Here is a 20,896-nt window from a genome sequence, read left to right on the forward strand (position 1 = left end):
CACACACCCACAAGTCCGCAGAGCACAAGAACACCTCAACCTCAGGAGGCTGTTCTTCCCCTTGTACTGTTCATCATCAGCCCAAGAAGAAATCCACCACCACCACACTGGAGTAGGGTATTACACCACAACGGTGGCCCGAACCAGTATAAATCTTGTGTCTTTGTGTTGCGAGTTCGTTGAGTTCGTCCGCGAGATCTTAGCGAGCTAGGGCGTAGATCGGTAGGGAGGAAATTTCCGCGCGCACCCCAGTGTTTGAACCTTGAGGTTTTTGCCGGAACCCGTGATCTGACAGATGAGCATGAAACTTTATGGTTTGAGGATCGTGTTTATGTACCCAATGACCCAGAGATCAGGAAGTAAATACTTCAGGAGGCTCATGACTCGCCATACTCGATTCACCAAGGAAACACCAAGATGTATTTGGATTTGAAGGAACGTTTCTGGTGGACCGGCATGAAGAGGGATATTGCCGAGTATGTAGCCGTATGTGACGTATGTCAGAGAGTTAAGGCAGAGCACCAGAAGCCAGCAGGATTACTTCAGCCTATGCCGATACCCGAATGGAAGTGGGATAAGCTTGGTATGGATTTCTGTTGGGGATCGTTGCAGAAATTAAAAAATTTCTACGCATCACCAAGATCAATCTATGGAGTTTACTAGCAACGAGAGGGGAGTGCATCTTCATACCTTTGAAGATCGCAATGCGGAAGTGTTCCAAGAACGCGGTCAGTGGAGTCGTACACGAAGCGATTCAGATCGCGGTTGATTCCGATCCAAGCGCCGAACAACGGCGCCTCCGCGTTCAACACACGTGCAGCCCGGTGACGTCTCCCATGCCTTGATCCAGCAAGGAGAGAGGGAGAGGTTGGGGAAGACTCCGTCCAACAGCAGCACGATGGCGTGGTGGTGGTGGAGCAGCGTGGTACTCCGGCAGGGCTTCGCCAAGCTTCGCGGGAGGAGGAGGAGGTGTTGGGGAGGGGGAGGGCTGCGCCTTGGATGTGGTGCGGCTGCCCTCCATCTACCCCTCTATTTATAGGGCAAAGGGGAAAGGGGGCCGGCCCCCTCCAGATGGATCTAGAGGGGGGGCGGCGGCCAAGGGGGAGGGGGCTTGCCCCCCAAGCCAAGGGGGCGCCCCCTTTAGGGTTCCCCCCAACTCTAGGCGCATGGCCCCTAGGGGGGATGGCGCCCAGCCCACTTAGAGGCTGGTTCCCTTCCACAAACAGCCCATAGGGCCCTCCGGGGCAGGTGGACCCTCCCGGTGGACCCCCGGAACCCCTTCGGTGGTCCCGGTACAATACCGATAAACCTCCGAACTCTTCCGGTGACCGTATGATGACTTCCCTTATATAAATCTTCACCTCCGGACCAATCCAGAACTCCTCGTGACATCCGGGATCTCATCCGAGACTCCGAACAACATTCGGTAACCACGTACAAACTTTCCCTATAACCCTAGCGTCATCGAACCTTAAGTGTGTAGACCCTACGGGTTCGGGAATCATGCAGACATGACCGAGACATCTCTCCGACCAATAACCAACAGCGGGATCTGGATACCCATGTTGGCTCCCACATGTTCCACAATGATCTCATCGGATGAACCACGATGTCGAGGATTCAATCAATCCCGTATACAATTCCCTTTGTCAATCGGTATGTTACTTGCCCGAGATTCGATCGTCGGTATCCCAATACCTCGTTCAATCTCGTTACTGGCAAGTCACTTTACTCCTTCCATAACACATCATCCCGTGACCAACCCCTTAGTCACATTGAGCTCATTACGATGATGTCTTACCGAGTGGGCCCAGAGATATCTCTCTGTCATATGGAGTGACAAATCCCAGTCTCGATTAGTGCCAACCCAACAGATACTTTCGGGGTTACCCGTAGTGCACCTTTATAGCCACCCAGTTACGTTGTGACGTTTGGCACACCCAAAGTACTCCTACGGTATCCAGGAGTTGCACAATCTCATGGTCTAAGGAAAAGATACTTGACATTAGAAAAGCTTTAGCAGACGAACTACACGATCTTGTGCTATGCTTTGGATTGGGTCTTGTCCATCGCATCATTCTCCTAATGATGTGATCCCGTTATCAATGACATCCAATGTCCATGTTTAGGAAACCCTAACCATCTATTGATCAACGATCTAGTCAACTAGAGGCTCACTAGGGACACATTGTGGTCTATGAATTCACACATGTATTACGATTTCCGGATAACACAATTATAGCATGAACAATAGACAATTATCATGAACAAGGAAATATAATAATAATCATTTTATTATTGCCTCTAGGGCATATTTCCAATAGTCTCCCACTTGCACTAGAGTCAATAATCTAGTTACATTGTGATGAATCGAACACCCATAGAGTTCTGGTGTTGATCATGTTTTGCTCGTGGAAGAGGTTTAGTCAACGGATCTGCGACATTCAGGTCCGTATGCACTTTACAAATCTCTATGTCTCCATCTTGAACATTTTCACGAATGGAGTTGAAGCAACACTTGATATGCCTGGTCTTCTTGTGAAACCTGGGCTCCTTGGCCAGGGCAATAGCTCCAGTGTTGTCACAGAAGAGAGTCATAGGGCCCGACGCATTGGGAATAACTCCTAGGTCGGTAATGAACTCCTTCATCCAGATTGCTTCATGTGCTGCCTCCGAGGTTGCCATGTACTCCGCTTCACATGTAGATCCCGCCACGACGCTTTGCTTGCAACTGCACCAGCTGACTGCCCGTCCATTCAAAATATACATGTATCCGATTTGTGACTTGGAGTCATCCAGATCTGTGTCGAAGCTAGCATCGACGTAACCCTTTACGACGAGCTCTTCGTCACCTCCATAAACGAGAAACATATCCTTAGTCCTTTTCAGGTACTTCAGGATATTCTTGACCGCTGTCCAGTGTTCCATGCCGGGATTACTTTGGTACCTTCCTACCAAACTTATGGCAAGGTTTACATCAGGTCTGGTACACAGCATGGCATACATACTAGACCCTATGGCCGAGGCATAGGGGATGACACTCATCTTTTCTCTATCTTCTGCCGTGGTCGGGCATTGAGCCGCACTCAATTTCACACCTTGCAATACAGGCAAGAACCCCTTCTTTGACTGATCCATATTGAACTTCTTCAATATCTTGTCAAGGTATGTGCTTTGTGAAAGACCAATGAGGCGTCTCGATCTATCTCTATAGATCTTGATGCCTAATATATAAGCAGCTTCTCCAAGGTCCTTCATTGAAAAACACTTATTCAAGTAGGCCTTTATGCTTTCCAAGAATTCTATATCATTTCCCATCAATAGTAGGTCATCCACATATAATATGAGAAACGCTACAGAGCTCCCACTCACTTTCTTGTAAACACAGGCTTCTCCATAAGTCTGTGTAAACCCGAACGCTTTGATCATCTCATCAAAGTGAATGTTCCAACTCCGAGATGCTTGCACCAGCCCATAGATTGAGCGCTGGAGCTTGCATACTTTGTCAGCATTCTTAGGATCGACAAAACCTTCCGGCTGCATCATATACAATTCTTCCTTAAGGAAACCATTAAGGAATGCCGTTTTGACGTCCATTTGCCATATCTCATAATCATAGAACGCGGCAATTGCTAACATGATTCGGACGGACTTCAGCTTCGCTACGGGTGAGAAAGTCTCATCGTAGTCAACCCCTTGAACTTGTCGATAACCCTTAGCGACAAGCCGAGCCTTATAGATGGTCACATTACCATCCGCGTCTGTCATCTTCTTAAAGATCCATTTATTTTCTATGGCTCACCGATCATCGGGCGAGTCAGTGAAAGTCCATACTTCGTTTTCATACATGGATCCTATCTCGGATTTCATGGCTTCAAGCCATTTGTCGGAATCCGAGCCCGCCATCGCTTCTTCATAGTTCGAAGGTTCTCCATTATCTAACAACATGATTTCCAGGACAGGGTTGCCGTACCACTCTGGTGCGGAACGTGTCCTTGTGGACCTACGAAGTTCAGTAGTAACCTGATCCGAAGTTCCTTGATCATCATCATTAACTTCCTCTCTAGTTGGTGCAGGCACCGTAGAAACATTTTCCTGCGCTGCGCTACTCTCCGGTTCGAGAGGCGGTACTTCATCAAGTTTCACTTTCCTCCCACTTACTTCTTTCGAGAGAAACTCTTTCTCCAGAAAGGATCCATTCTTGGCAACCAAGATCTTGCCTTCGGAACTGAGGTAGAAAGTATAACCAATAGTTTCCTTAGGGTATCCTATGAAGACGCATTTTTCCGACTTGGGTTCGAGCTTTTCAGGTTGAAGTTTCTTGACATAAGCATCGCATCCCCAAACTTTTAGAAACGACAGCTTAGGTTTCTTCCCAAACCACAATTCATACGGTGTCGTCTCAACGGATTTCGACGGAGCCCTATTTAAAGTGAATGCGGCAGTCTATATAGCATAACCCCAAAATGATAGCGGTAGATCGGTAAGAGACATCATAGCTCACACCATATCCAATAGAGTGCGATTAAGACATTCGGACACACCATTACGCTGAGGTGTTCCAGGCGGCGTGAGTTGTGAAACAATTCCACATTTCCTTAAGTGCGTGCCAAATTCGTGACTCAAATATTCTCCCCCACGATGTGATTGTAAGAACTTGATTTTCCTGTCACGTTGATTCTCAACCTCACTCTGAAATTCCTTGAACTTTTCAAAGGTCTTAGACTTGTGTTTCATCAAGTAGACATACCCATATCTACTTAAGTCATCAGTGAGGGTGAGAACATAACGATAACCACCACGAGCCTCAACGCTCATTGGACCGCACACATCAGTATGTATGATTTCCAATAAGTTGGTTGCTCGCTCCATTGTTCCAGAGAACGGAGTCTTGGTCATTTTGCCCATGACGCATGGTTCACACGTGTCAAATGATTCATAATCAAGAGACTCCAAAAGTCCATCTGCATGGAGTTTCTTCATGCGTTTGACACCAATGTGACCAAGGCGGCAGTGCCACAAGTATGTGGGGCTATCATTATCAACCTTACATCTTTTGGCATTCACACTATGAATATGTGTAACATCACGTTCGAGATTAAATAAGAATAAACCATTGACCAGCGGGGCATGACCATAAAACATGTCTCTCATATAAATAGAACAACCATTATTCTCAGATTTAAATGAGTAGCCATCTCGCATTAAACGAGATCCAGATACAATGTTCATGCTCAAAGCTGGTACTAAATAACAATTATTGAGGTTTAAAACTAATCCCGTAGGTAAATGTAGAGGTAGCGTGCCGACAGCGATCACATCGACCTTGGAACCATTCCCGACGCGCATCGTCACCTCGTCCTTCGCCAGTCTCCGCTTATTCCGCAGCTCCTGTTTTGAGTTACAAATATGAGCAACCGCACCGGTATCAAATACCCAGGAGCTACTACGAGCTCTGGTTAGGTACACGTCAATAACATGTATATCACATATACCTTTGGTATTGCCGACCTTCTTATCCGCTAAGTACTTGGGGCAGTTCCGCTTCCAGTGATCGTTTCCCTTGCAATAAAAGCACTCAGTCTCAGGCTTGGGTCCATGCTTTGGCTTCTTCCCGGCAACTGGCTTACAGGGCGCGGCAACTCCCTTGCCGTCCTTCTTGAAGTTCTTCTTACCCTTGCCTTTCTTGAACTTAGTGGTTTTATTCACCATCAACACTTGATGTTCCTTTTTGATCTCCACCTTCGCTGATTTCAGCATTGAATATACTTCAGGAATGGTCTTTTCCAGCCCCTGCATATTGAAGTTCATCACAAAGCTCTTGTAGCTAGGTGGGAGCGACTGAAGGATTCTGTCAACGACCGCATCATCCGGGAGATTAACTCCCAGCTGAGATAAGCGGTTGTGCAACCCAGACATTTTGAGTATGTGCTCGCTGACAGAACTATTTTCCTCCATCTTACAACTGTAGAACTTGTCGGAGACTTCATATATCTCGACCCAGGCATGAGCTTGGAAAACCATTTTCAGCTCTTGGAACATCTCATATGCTCCGTGCTGCTCAAAACGCTTTTGGAGCCCCGGTTCTAAGCTGTAAAGCATGCCACACTGAACCAGGGAGTAATCATCACTACGCGACTGCCAGGCATTCATAACGTCTTGAGTTGCTGGGAAAACAGGTGCATCACCTAGCGGTGCTTCAAGGACATATGCTTTCTTGGCAGCTATGAGGATAATCCTCAGGTTACGGACCCAGTCCGTGTAGTTGCTACCATCGTCTTTCAGCTTAGTTTTCTCTAGGAACGCGATGAAGTTGAGGGCAACATTAGCGTGGGCCATTTGATCTACAAGACATATTGCAAAGTTTTAAACTATGTTCATGATAATTAAGTTCATCTAATCAAATTATTTAATGAACTCCCACTCAGATAGACATCCCTCTAGTCATCTAAGTGATACATGATCCGAGTCAACTAGGCCATGTCCGATCATCACGTGAGACGGACTACTCATCATCGGTGAACATCTTCATGTTGATCGTATCTTCTATACGACTCATGTTCGACCTTTCAGTCTTCCGTGTTCCGAGGCCATGTCTGTACATGCTAGGCTCGTCAAGTCAACCTAAGTGTATTGCGTGTGTAAATCTGGCTTACACCCGTTGTATGCGAACGTTAGATCCTATCACACCCGATCATCACGTGGTGCTTCGGAACAACGGACCTTAGCAACGGTGCATAGTTAGGGGGAACACAATTCTTGATATTTTAATGAGGGTTCATCTTATTTATGCTACCGTCGTTCTAAGCAAATAAGATGTAAAAACATGATAAACATCACATGCAATCAAATAGTGACATGATATGACCAATATCATTTTGCTCCTTTTGATCTCCATCTTCGGGGCTGTAACACCCCGCATGTAACTTGCCATATTTGTAACTCCGACTCTTGCCATTTTCGGCTATGTGATATGATTTTCCCTCCGTTGTCGGGTTTTGTCTTTCGTTTTGTATTTTGTCATGTCATGCATTTTCATATCATGTCATCATGTGCATTGCATTCGCATACGTGTTCGTCTCATGCATCCGAGCATTTTCCCCGTTGTCCGTTTTGCAATCCGGCGCTCCTATCTCCTCCGGTGCATCCCTCTTGTTTTCTTAGGTGTGCGTGTGTCAAACTTTCTCGGAATGGACCGAGGCTTGTCAAGTGGCCTTAATATACCACCCGGAGACCACCGGTCAAGTTTCGTTCCATTTGGAGGTCGTTTGGTACTCCAACGGTTAACCGGGCATCCGCAAAGTCCATTTGAGTGTCCAGCAAAAACCCCCTCTAAAATCAGCCCAAAACCCACCAAACTCTCTTCCATGCTCTAGGTCGTTCGATCACGATCGTGTGGGCGAAAACCGCACCTCATTTGGAGCCTCCTAGCTCCCTCTACCTATTTATATGTGGGCATCCCGAAATACAATCAAAGTCCAACCCTAGATTTTTCCCTCCGCGCCGCCGGACGCGTCTGCCGTCGGCCGGACACGTCCGCCGCCGCGCCCCGGCGAATCCGAAGCTGCCACGAGGCGCGCCTCCACCGTTGCCGCCGCCGAGGCCCGCCGGCCCGCAGCCTGCCCGCGCCCGAGGCTCGCCTCCGCGCCGCCACCTCCCGCGACCGCAGGCCGCCTCCGCGCCGCCGCCTCCCGCGACTGCCGGCCGCCGCCGCCGCGGCCGCACCGCTCCCTGCCGCCCTTCGGCCTCGCCTCCTCCTCTCCTCCGGCAAGCTCCGGCGAGAGCCCCGAGGCCGAGCTCGAGCTCTCCCCCAGATCCGATCGAAAATCACTGTACCGTTGACTTCTTCCCCGTGCCCGATTTTCTCCAAGTCCTCTATATTCTTCAGCACATTGCCATGTTCATCAACGCATAACTCCTTGCATGTAGCTCCGATTTGCGTGTGTAATATGTCAAATTGTTCGCCTCGTGATGCTCTTCATTTTGTTCAATTGCACCATGTTCTTTAGAGGTCATCTTGATGCCCAAATCTCTGTTGGAAGAGGGCTAGTTGCTGTTATTCTCTGGTTCTTATCAGAACTTGGAGATTTGTCTTTTTTGTATCATTTAATCTGTGCATCTTTTGTGCATGAGATCTACATGTGTTTTGAAGTATGCCATGCCATCTTTCAAGTGGTGTAGTCCATATATTTTTGTGATCTCTGTGGTGACTGGCACAAGCATGCAAAATAGGCCCCGTAATATTTCTGATTTCAGGGACTTAGTGATTTCTCTAAGTCCTTGTCTGCTGTAATTTTATTGCCATGTAAACTTGATGCTACAGAGAGAACCATGCATATTTTGGAGATGTTCAGTAAGGATGTTTTGTAGCTATAGTTGTAATTGATCCATTCCTGCAATTGTGTGCAATTATGGAGTGCCATAGCATGACCCAATCTTGCTCTACTTTTGCTATAAAATATTTCTGGCAGATTCTTAACATGATATTCATTTTTGCCAAGCTTATTGTAGTTGATCCATACATGCTATGCTATTGTTCTTGCCTTAGTTAGCTTCATAAACATGCCATCGTGCTGTAGGTATGATTGGTTTGTCATGCATTGCTCTGTAGTGAGTGCATCAAGCTCACAAAGAGGCCTACATATTAATATTTCTGTCATGCTCTGTTTTCTGCCAAGTCTGAAACCTGATAACGAAACTTGCTATGCTTACATGCTTGCCATCATATCTTCTGGTCCTTTTTGGCTTATGGTCAGTAAGGGACTTTTGTCATGTGCATCTAGTAGAACACTACCATGCCTTGTTTTGCTATGTTAAGTTCCTGTAGCATGTTGATTTCGTGCTCTGAACATTGCTACCTGATGCTGTTTTCTGCCATGTCCAGTTTTTCACTAAGTCGGTGATCCTGTTATCTTTTGCACTTTTGCCATGCTTGTTTGAGCTTGATATGTTGTGAACTAGCCGTAGCTCACTGTTCATCTTTTGTCAAGCATCTCTTGTAGATTGCTGCCATATGCTTTGTTGCTATGTTGGGGTGTTGTAGCATTGTTACTTGTTGTATTTTATGTGCTATCATGCTGTTAATCGCAGATTCCTGTCATTCTTGTTTTGCTTGCCATTTGCAAACCGTGCATCCGTTTCCGGTGATATTTATATCGATTTCGACCGAAATCATCTCATCTTTCCAGTGGCATGTTTGGTTTGCCAAGTTACTGCCATGTTCATCATTTTCCTTTCGGAGCACGCATATGCATCGCATATCATATCTTGCATATCATACATGTTTTGCATCATGTTGCTTGCGCATTTCTCGTTGTTGATTGTGGTTCCGTTTGTTTGTGTTCCTGTCTTGGGTAGAGCCGGGATACGAGTTCGTGAACGAGGAACCTGTCGAGTACGCTTACGAGGATCAAGCTTTCGACAACTCTGAGAACCTTGCAGGCAAGATGACCACCCCTCGAAATCACTTCTATCTTTGCTATGCTAGTTGTTCGCTCTATTGTCATGCTCGCTACCTATCACTTGCTATATCATGTCTCCCATTTTAGCCATGTCAGCCTCTAACCATCCTTTCCTAGCAAACCGTTGTTTGGCTAAGTTACCGCTTTTGCTCAGCCCCTCTTATAGCGTTGCTAGTTGCAGGTGAAGTTGAAGTTTGTTCCATGTCGGAACATGGATATGTTGGGATATCACAATATCTCTTATTTAATTAATGCATCTATATATTTGGTAAAGGGTGGAAGGCTCGGCCTTATGCCTGGTGTTTTGTTCCACTCTTGCCGCCCTAGTTACTGTTATACCGGGATTATGTTCCTTGAGTTTGCGTTCCTTACGCGGTCGGGCAATTTATGGGACCCCCTTGACAGTTCGCCTTGAATAAAACTCCTCCAGCAAGGCCCAACCTTGGTTTTACCATTTGCTACCTAAGCCTTTTCCCCCGGGTTTTTGCGAGCCCGAGGGTCATCTTATTTTAACCCCCTCGGGCTAGTGCTCCTTCGAGTGTTGGTCCGAACTGAGCAGACTGCGGGGCCCCCTCCTGGAAACTCGAGGTGTGGTTTTACTCGTAGGATGTCTGATCCGGTGTGCCCTGAGAACGAGATATGTGCAGCTCCTATCGGGATTTGTCGGCACATTCGGGTGGCTTTGCTGGTCTTGTTTTACCATTGTCGAGATGTCTTGTAAACCGGGATTCCGAGACTGATCGGGTCTTTCCGGGAGAAGGTTTATCCTTCGTTGACCGTGAGAGCTTATGATGGGCTAAGTTGGGACCCCCTGCAGGGTATTATCTTTCGAAAGCCGTGCCCGCGGTTACGAGGCAGATGGGAATTTGTTAATGTCCGGTTGTAGAGAACTTGTCACTTGACCCATTTAAAATACATCAACTGCGTGTGTAGCCGTGATGGTCTCTTCTCGGGGGAGTCCAGGAAGTGAACAAGGTCTGAGTTATGTATGTCGTAAGTAGGTGTTCAGGATCACTTCTTGGTCACTGCTAGATGACGGCCGTTCCGTTGCTTCTCTTCTCGTACTCATTTGCGCAAGTTAGCCACTATATATGCTTTTGCCGCTGCAGCTCCACCACTTTGCACCATCCTTTCCTTCAAGCTTAAATAGTCTTGATCTCGCGGGTGTGAGATTGCTGAGTCCCCGTGACTCACAGATTCTGCCAAAACAGTTGCAGGTGCCGACGACGCCAGTGCAGATGATGGCGTCGATCTCAAGTGGGAGTTCGACGAGGAACGTGGTCGTTACTATGTGTCTTTTCCTGATGATCAGTAGTGGAGCCCAGTTGGGACGATCGGGGATCTAGCATTTGGGGTTGTCTTATTTTCATCTGGATTTTGACCGTAGTCGGTCTATTTGATTGTATTTTGGATGATGTATGATTTATATTCATGTATTGTGTGAAGTGGCGATTGTAAGCCAACTCTTTATCCCATTCTTGTTCATTACATGGGATTGTGTGAAGATGACCCTTCTTGCGACAAAACCACTATGCGGTTATGCCTCTAAGTCGTGCCTCGACACGTGGGAGATATAGCCGCATCGTGGGCGTTACAAGTTGGTAATCAGAGCCATCCCCGACTTAGGAGCCCCCTGCTTGATCGAATCGCTGGCGTTGTTGAGTCTAGAACAAAAATGTTTTGAGTCTTTGGATTATATATATCAGAGAGTAGGATTCTTTTTACTCCTCAGTCCCTTCGTCGCTCTGGTGAGGTCTCCTGACGTAGAAGTTTTGACTATTCTCTCCTCAAATTTCACTAAACTTTTTTTTAGGATCACGCGGGTATCTTGGAGTCGTTCCGATGGTTTTGTGACGAGAACATTGTTCTTGGTGCCTCCTGTCATTTAGGGGTTGTGGCAGTGTCCCGGGGAGTTGAGCTCCGAGGTGTTGTCGTCACAATTTTATCGTTGCAGTTCTGGAATACCTGTGTTTCGCCGACATCGAAATCTCTTTTATGCAGTTGTTGGTGAGATCACCTCGACGCCACCTAGTACTGGGGCGGGAGTTCGGGAGTATTGCCATAACTTGTATAACGGATGTTTTTCGAAGGTTGAGGTAAACGATTTCCGAAGGTTTCTTGGTTATGTGTTGACGGATGGATACAACTGGATCTAGGGATTGTTAGTTTGGGTGATATATTTTGTGTCCCCTGTATCCCCAACACCAGATTGCATAACCAGAAAGTTTCGGGAGTTTATAAGTGGGAATTCAAGTAGCCTTAGGATATCTTTCCGACAGACGCATGATATGAGATTGGGGTTCGACGTCTAGTGGTCCGCCTGTACACGGTTGATTTTACAGTGGTCTCGTAGTGTCTTAAAGAGTCCATGGCTATGCCGACTCGGGGACGCTTCGTATGTCATGTGCACAGCCTTGTACATGATGGTACTGTACGATTGAGCCCGTATGGGCCCCACCACGAAAACTTCGGACGAAATATCTATCATATGTTTGTTCCGGCTTATTCTGCAAGCCAATACTTTGTTTTGTTTTGCATTGTGGTATTCGAGTTGCTTCGAATTCATATGTTCATTCCATATCTTTTCTAAGTGGCTTCTCAATTCATGGAAGTGTGATGATTTACTACGGAATTCATTCGTTCATCTTCGTTCGAATGTTTATTGTGAAGACTATATGTTGCAATTTCTATCCGTTGATTCTACTTGTCTATTTGTCTATAAAGATGCTAACGGATGTCACCCTCTTCAGGATGGCTCCACCAACGCGTCAGAATCCGGATCGCAATGAAGGGAGTCAAGCGAACCCTCCGCCACCACCTCCACCTCCGGAGGCATGGCAAGCAATTATGGCAGCCGCCAACGCCAATGCTCAGATGATTCCGCAACTCTTGCAAGAACGTACTCAAGGGCAAGGCAATCAAGGCAATCAAGGTCAAGGCAACAATCAGTTTCACTTCGCCACTCTCAACCAGTTTCTCGCAAATCAGCCCAAGTCTTTCAGCTACTGTGCCGAGGCCACGGATGCCGATGATTGGCTCGTGGACATCAACAAGCATTTTGAATGTAGCAATGTCAGGCCTGAGGCCTATGTCAAGTTCGCTTCTTTCCAGCTCAAGGACCAAGCTGCTGATTGGTTTCAACAATACAAAGATTTCAGAGGAGGTCGTGTGATCACTTGGACTGACTTCTCTCGGGACTTCAAAGCGCACCACATTCCACAAAGTGTTGTTGAGAGCAAGCGTGAGGAGTTCCGCAATCTCAAGCAAGGCAACATGTCTGTGTATCAATACAACATTCAGTTTTAGAAACTTGCTCGCTTCGCTAAACAAGACGTTCCTGATGAGAAGAGCATGATCTATCACTTCAGAGGTGGCCTTAAAGAGGATCTGCAGTTAGCTCTCGTTCTTGTTGAGCCTACTCAGTTTGATCAATTCTACAATATGGCATTGAAGCAAGAGGCTGCTCAGCTCAAGTGTGAGGCTTCTAAGAAGAGAGTCAGAGACGCAGTTCAGTCTTCTTCTTCCTCACTTGTGACAGCTAAGCAACAGAAGTTCTGGTTGCCTCCTCCTCCTCCGTTTCGTCAGCCTTACCAGCAGAAGAACAAAGGTGGCCATGGTTCTTCCAACTCTTCCAACTCTGGCTATCAGAACAAGTCTCAGAATCAAGTTCCAAAGTCCAATGCTCCTTATCACCGTCCACTCTCAGAGGTGACTTGCAACAAATGTCAGCAGAAAGGTCACTATGCTAACAAGTGCTTCAACCAGAGGCGTCTTCCTCCTCCTCCTCCTCCTGTCAGATCTTCCAGCAATGCAGTGGTCAAGCATAATCCAAAGTCTGCAAAGGTGAACATGATGAATGCAGCTCAAGCGGAGGAATCTACTGATGTGATAATGGGTAATCTCTCAGTTAATGATATTCCTGCAAAAGTTCTTTTTGATACTGGTGCATCGCATTCTTTCTTGTCATACCCTTTTGCATCGAAGCACAATGTTTACACAGAGATCTTATCCAAAGTTATGCAAGTTGTTTCTCCGGGTAAGATTTTGTCTTCTAGTTTGGTTGCTCCCGATGTTTCCATCAAGATGGGCGACTATAAATTTCAGTCTTCTCCAATTGTTCTTGGCGACTCGGATATTGATCTAATTCTCGGGATGGACTGGCTTTCTAAGCACAAGGCTCAACTTGATTGTGTTGCCAGGGAAATTCAATTGACACACTCGTCTGAGGATGTGATTATTTTTGCCGCTCGTGATGAAACCATTCGGTTTTTCTCTCTCAATGAGAAGGGCGAATTGAATGCCATCTCTCAAATTCCAGTCGTTTGCGAGTATCAAGATGTCTTTCCAGAAGAGCTTCCGGGTATGCCTCCTCATCGACCAGTTGAGTTCGTTATCGAACTGGAGCCTGGCACTGAACCCGTTTGCAAGCGTCCATACAAGCTTGGACCCAACGAGCTGAAGGAATTGAAGAAACAGCTCGATGAACAAGAGCGTCTGGGTTTGATCAGACCGAGTTCTTCTCCATGGGGTTGTGGTGTTCTTTTTGTCAAGAAGAAGGATGGCACGGACCGACTTTGTGTCGACTACCGTCCATTGAACAAGAAGACAATCAAGAACAAGTATCCACTTCCCAACATCAATGAGCTATTTGAGCAACTCAAAGGTGCTAAAGTATTCTCGAAGCTTGACCTTCGTATGGGTTATCATCAGATTCGCATTCGTGAAGAAGATATTCCCAAGACAGCATTCAGAACGAGCTTTGGTTCTTATGAATATACTGTCGTGTCTTTCGGCCTTGTCAATGCTCCTCCAGTGTTCTCTCGGATGATGAATTTCATCTTCAACCCCTATACCAATGAATTCGTTCTGGTGTATCTCGATGATATCTTGGTCTTCTCCAAGAATAAGCAGGATCATGCCAAACATTTGCGATTGGTGCTCGACAAGCTCAGAGAATATCAATTCTATGCGAAGTTCTCCAAATGTGAGTTTTGGCTTGATGAAGTTCTTTTCCTTGGTCACATCATCTCTGCCAAGGGCATCGCTGTTAACCCCGAGAAGGTGTCCGCAGTTGTGGATTGGGAACCTCCTCAAAATGTCAAGCAGCTCCGCAGTTTTCTTGGTCTTGCAAGCTATTGCCGAAGATTCGTTGAGAATTTTTCCAAGATTGCGAAGCCTCTTTCCAACCTCCTACAGAAGCATGTGAAGTATGTCTGGTCTCCTGAGTGTGACGTTGCTTTCAACACTCTCAAAGAGAAACTAGTCACAGCTCCTGTCTTGACTCCTCCTGATGAATCCAAGCCGTATGAAGTTTTCTGTGATGCTTCTCTCCAAGGTCTCGGTGCTGTGTTAATGCAAGAGAAGAAAGTTGTGGCCTAGACCTCTCGTCAGTTGAAGCCCAACGAGAAGAACTACCCCACTCACGATCTTGAGTTGGCGGCAGTTGTCCATGCATTAATAACGTGGAGACATCTCTTGTTGGGAAGACAAGTGGACATTTTCACCGATCACAAGAGTCTCAAGTATATCTTCACTCAGCCCAACCTCAACCTCAGGCAGACTCGATGGGTCGAAATGATTCAAGAGTACAATCCGAGTATTGAATATACTCCAGGCAAGGCCAATGTCATTGCAGATGCTTTAAGCAGGAAGGCTTATTGCAACAGCTTAATCCTCAAGCCATTCCAACCGGATCTTTGTGAAGCTTTCCGCAAGCTGAATCTCCAAGTTGTTCCTCAAGGCTTTCTTACCAACCTCATAGTATCTCCTACTTTGGAAGATCAAATTCGTGAGGCACAACTCCTTGATGCCATGGTGAAGAAGGTGAAACGTGGTATCGACAAGGGTATTTTCAAATACAAGTGCTATCGCATTGATGACAGAGACAGCTTATTCTTCGAGGACCGGATTGTGGTTCCTAAAGGTGATCTAAGGAAAGTCATAATGAACGAGGCGCACAATTCTCTCCTTTCCATTCATCCTGGAAGTACGAAGATGTATCAGGACCTCAAGCAGTCGTATTGGTGGACTCGAATGAAGCGAGAGATTGCTCAATTCGTGAATGAATGTGATGTCTGCCGAAGAGTGAAAGCAGAACACCAACGACCAGCTGGTCTCCTCCAACCTCTTGCTATCCCAGAATGGAAGTTTGATCATATCGAAATGGACTTCGTGACTGGATTTCCAAAGTCCAAGCGCGGAAATGATGCTATCTTCGTTGTCATCGACAAGCTCTCTAAAGTGGCTCATTTCCTTCCAATCAAAGAATCCATCACAGCAGCTCAGCTAGCAGAGCTATACACCTCCAGAATTGTCTCCTTGCACGGCATTCCACAATTGATTTCTTCAGATCGTGGAAGTATCTTCACCTCTAAGTTCTGTGACTCCTTCCAGAAGGCCATGGGCACAAACATTCGCTTCAGCACAGCTTTCCATCCTCAAACTAGTGGCCAAGTCGAGCGAGTTAATCAAATTCTTGAAGATATGCTCAGGGCTTGTGTCATTTCCTTTGGCATGAAATGGGAAGATTGTCTTCCATATGCTGAATTCTCCTACAACAATAGCTTCCAAGCGAGTTCGGGCAAGGCCCCATTCGAGATTCTCTATGGCAGAAAGTGCCGTACTCCTCTCAATTGGTCAGAGACTGGTGAACGCCAACTTCTTGGCAATGACTTAATCATTGAAGCTGAAGAAATGTGTAAAGTCATCCGTCATAATCTCAAAGCCGCGCAATTGCGTCAGAAGAGTTACTATGATAGTAAGCACCGTGATTTGGCTTTCGAGATCGGAGACCATGTCTACCTCCGCGTCTCTCCAATGAAAGGCACTCATCGCTTCGGTATCAAAGGGAAGCTTGCCCCTAGATACGTGGGTCCTTTCAAGATCATTGGCAAAAGAGGCGACCTCGCCTATCAACTTGAGCTTCCTTCCAACTTCGCGAACGTGCACGATGTGTTCCACGTGTCACAGCTTCGCAAGTGCTTCAAGACGCCTGAGCGCACTATCGACTTCGAAGAGATTGACCTCCAGGAAGATTTGTCTTATCATGAGCACCCCATTGCTATTCTTGAAGAAACTGAGCGCAAGACTCGCAACAAGTCAATCAAATTCCTGAAAGTGAAGTGGCCGCAACATTCCGACCGGGAAGCCACCTGGGAACGCGAGGACCATCTCCGTTCCGAATATCCGGAGTTCTTTCAGTCCTAGATCTCGGGACGAGATCCTCTCGTAGTAGTGGAGTGTTGTAACACACCGCATGTAACTTGCCATATTTGTAACTCCGACTCTTGCCATTTTCGGCTATGTGATATGATTTCCCCTCCGTTGTCGGGTTTTGTCTTTCGTTTTGTATTTTGTCATGTCATACATTTTCATATCATGTCATCATGTGCATTGCATTCGCATACGTGTTCGTCTCATGCATCCGAGCATTTTCCCCGTTGTCCGTTTTGCAATCCGGCGCTCCTATCTCCTCCGGTGCACCCCTCTTGTTTTCTTTCGTGTGCGTGTGTCAAACTTTCTCGGAATGGACCGAGGCTTGTCAAGTGGCCTTAATATACCACCCGGAGACTACCGGTCAAGTTTCGTTCCATTTGGAGGTCGTTTGGTACTCCAACGGTTAACCGGGCATCCGCAAAGTCCATTTGAGTGTCCAGCAAAAACCTCCTCTAAAATCAGCCCAAAACCCACCAAACTCTCTTCCATGCTCTAGGTCGTTCGATCATGATCGTGTGGGCGAAAACCGCACCTTATTTGGAGCCTCCTAGCTCCCTCTACCTATTTATATGTGGGCATCCCGAAATACAATCGCAGTCCAACCCTAGATTTTTCCCTCCGCGCCGCCGGACGCGTCCGCCGTCGGCCGGACACGTCCGCCGCCGTGCCCCGGCGAATCCGAAGATGCCACGTGGCGCGCCTCCACCGTCGCCGCCGCCGAGGCCCGCCGGCCCGCGCGCCCGGCCATCGCCGCCCGCGGCGCCTGCCCGCGCCCGAGGCTCGCCTTCGCGCTGCCGCCTCCCGCTACCGCCGGCCGCCGCCACGCTCGCCTCCGCGCCGCCGCCTCCCGCGACCGCCGGCCGCCGCCGCGCTCGCCGCCCGGCCCCGCCGTGCCCCGCCGCCGCGGCCGCGCCGCTCCCCGCCGCCCTTCGGCCTCGCCTCCTCCTCCCCTCCGGCAAGCTCCGGCGAGAGCCCCGAGGCCGAGCTCGAGCTCTCCCCCAGATCCGATCGAAAATCACTGTACCGTTGACTTTTCCCCGTGCCCGATTTTCTCTAAGTCCTCTATATTCTTCAGCACATTGCCAGGTTCATCAATGCATAACTCCTTGCATGTAGCTCCGATTCGCGCGTGTAATATGTCAAATTGTTCGCCTCGTGATGCTCTTCATTTTGTTCAATTGCACCATGTTCTTTAGAGGTCATCTTGATGCCCAAATCTCTGTTGGAAGAGGGCTAGTTGCTGTTATTCTCTGATTCTTATCAGAAATTAGAGATTTGTCATTTTTGTATCATTTAATCTGTGCATCTTTTGTGCATGAGCTCTACATGTGTTTTGAATTATGCCATGCCATATTTCAAGTGGTGTAGTCCAAGTATTTTTGTGATCTCTGTGGTGACTAGCACAAGCATGCAAAGTAGGCCCCGTAATATTTCTGATTTCAGGGACTTAGTGATTTCTCTAAGACCTTGTCTGCTGTAATTTTGTTGCCATGTAAACGTGATGCTACAGAGAGATCCATGCATATTTTGGAGATGTTCACTAAGGATGTTTTGTAGCTATAGTTGTAATTGATCCATTCCTGCAATTGTGTGCAATTATGGAGTGCCATAGCATGACTCAATCTTGCTATACTTTTGCCATAAAATATTTCCGGCAGATTCTTAACATGATATTCATTTTTGCCAAGCTTATTGTAGTTGATCCATACATGCTATGCTATTGTTCTTGCCTTAGTTAGCTTCATAAAGATGCCATCTTGCTGTAGGTATGATTGGTTTGTCATGCATTGCTCTGTAGTGAGTGCATCAAGCTCACAAAGAGGCCTACATATTAATATTTCTGCCATGCTCTGTTTTCTGCCAAGTCTGGAACCTGATAACGAAACTTGCTATGCTTACATGCTTGCCATCATATCTTCTGGTCCTTTTTGGCTTATGGTCAGTAAGGGACTTTTGTCATGTGCATCTAGTAGAACACTACCATGCCTTGTTTTGCTATGTTAAGTTCCTGTAGCATGTTGATTTCGTGCTCTGAACATTGCTACCTGATGCTGTTTTCTGCCATGTCCAGTTTTTCACTAAGTCGGTGATCCTGTTATCTTTTGCACTTTTGCCATGCTTGTTTGAGCTTGATATGTTGTGAACTAGCCGTAGCTCACTGTTCATCTTTTGTCAAGCATCTCTTGTAGATTGCTGACATATGCTTTGTTGCTATGTTGGGGTGCTGTAGCATTGTTACTTGTTGTATTTTAAGTGCTATCATGCTGTTAATCGCAGATTCCTGTCATTCTTGTTTTGCTTGCCATTTGCAAACCGTGCATCCGTTTCCGGTGATCTTTATATCGATTTCGACCGAAATCATCTCATCTTTCCAGTGGCATGTTTGGTTTGCCAAGTTACTACCATGTTCATCATTTTCCTTTCGGAGCACGCATATGCATCGCATATCATATCTTGCATATCATACATGTTTTGCATCATGTTGCTTGCGCATTTCTCGTTGTTGATTGTGGTTCCGTTTGTTTGTGTTCCTGTCTTGGGTAGAGCCGGGAGACGAGTTCGTGAACGAGGAACCTGTCGAGTACGCTTACGAGGATCAAGCTTTCGACAACTCTGAGAACCTTGCAGGCAAGATGACCACCCCTCGAAATCACTTCTATCTTTGCTATGCTAGTTGTTCGCTCTATTGTCATGCTCGCTACCTATCACTTGCTATATCATGTCTCCCATTTTAGCCATGTCAGCCTCTAACCATCCTTTCCTAGCAAACCGTTGTTTGGCTAAGTTACCGCTTTTGCTCAGCCCCTCTTATAGCGTTGCTAGTTGCAGGTGAAGTTCAAGTTTGTTCCATGTCGGAACATGGATATGTTGGGATATCACAATATCTCTTATTTAATTAATGCATCTATATATTTGGTAAAGGGTGGAAGGCTCGGCCTTATGCCTGGTGTTTTGTTCCACTCTTGCCGCCCTAGTTACTGTTATACCGGGATTATGTTCCTTGATTTTGCGTTCCTTACGCGGTCGGGCAATTTATGGGACCCCCTTGACAGTTCGCCTTGAATAAAACTCCTCCAGCAAGGCCCAACCTTGGTTTTACCATTTGCTACCTAAGCCTTTTCCCCCGGGTTTTCGCGAGCCCGAGGGTCATCTTATTTTAACCCCCTCGGGCCAGTGCTCCTTCGAGTGTTGGTCCGAACTGAGCAGACTGCGGGGGCCCCTCCTAGAAACTCGAGGTGTGGTTTTACTCGTAGGATGTCTCATCCGGTGTGCCCTGAGAACGAGATATGTGCAGCTCCTATCGGGATTTGTCGGCATATTCGGGTGGCTTTGCTGGTCTTGTTTTACCATTGTCGAGATGTCTTGTAAACCGGGATTCCGAGACTGACCGGGTCTTTCCGGGAGAAGGTTTATCCTTCGTTGACCGTGAGAGCTTATGATGGGCTAAGTTGGGACCCCCTGCAGGGTATTATCTTTCGAAAGCCGTGCCCGCGGTTATGAGGCAGATGGGAATTTGTTAATGTCCGGTTGTAGAGAACTTGTCACTTGACCCATGTAAAATACATCAACTGCGTGTGTAGCCATGATGGTCTCTTCTCGGCGGAGTCCAGGAAGTGAACACGGTCTGAGTTATGTATGTCGTAAGTAGGTGTTCAGGATCACTTCTTGGTCATTGCTAGATGACGTCCGTTCCGTTGCTTCTCTTCTCGCACTCATTTGCGCAAGTTAGCCACTATATATGCTTTTGCCGCTGCAGCTCCACCTCTTTGCACCATTCTTTCCTTCAAGCTTAAATAGTCTTGATCTCGCGGGTGTGAGATTGCTGAGTCCCCGTGACTCACGGATTCTGCCAAAACAGTTGCAGGTGCCGACGACGCCAGTGCAGATGATGGCGTCGATCTCAAGTGGGAGTTCGACGAGGAACGTGGTCGTTACTATGTGTCTTTTCCTGATGATCAGTAGTGGAGCCCAGTTGGGACGATCGGGGATCTAGCATTTGGGGTTGTCTTATTTTCATCTGGATTTTGACCATAGTCGGTCTATTTGATTGTATTTTGGATGATGTATGATTTATATTCATGTATTGTGTGAAGTGGCGATTGTAAGCCAACTCTTTATCCCATTCTTGTTCATTACATGGGATTGTGTGAAGATGACCCTTCTTGCGACAAAACCACTATGCGGTTATGCCTCTAAGTCGTGCCTCGACACGTGGGAGA

The sequence above is a fragment of the Aegilops tauschii genome, chromosome 2 (genome assembly GCF_002575655.3).
Source record: "Aegilops tauschii subsp. strangulata cultivar AL8/78 chromosome 2, Aet v6.0, whole genome shotgun sequence".
NCBI classification, from domain to species: domain Eukaryota; kingdom Viridiplantae; phylum Streptophyta; class Magnoliopsida; order Poales; family Poaceae; genus Aegilops; species Aegilops tauschii.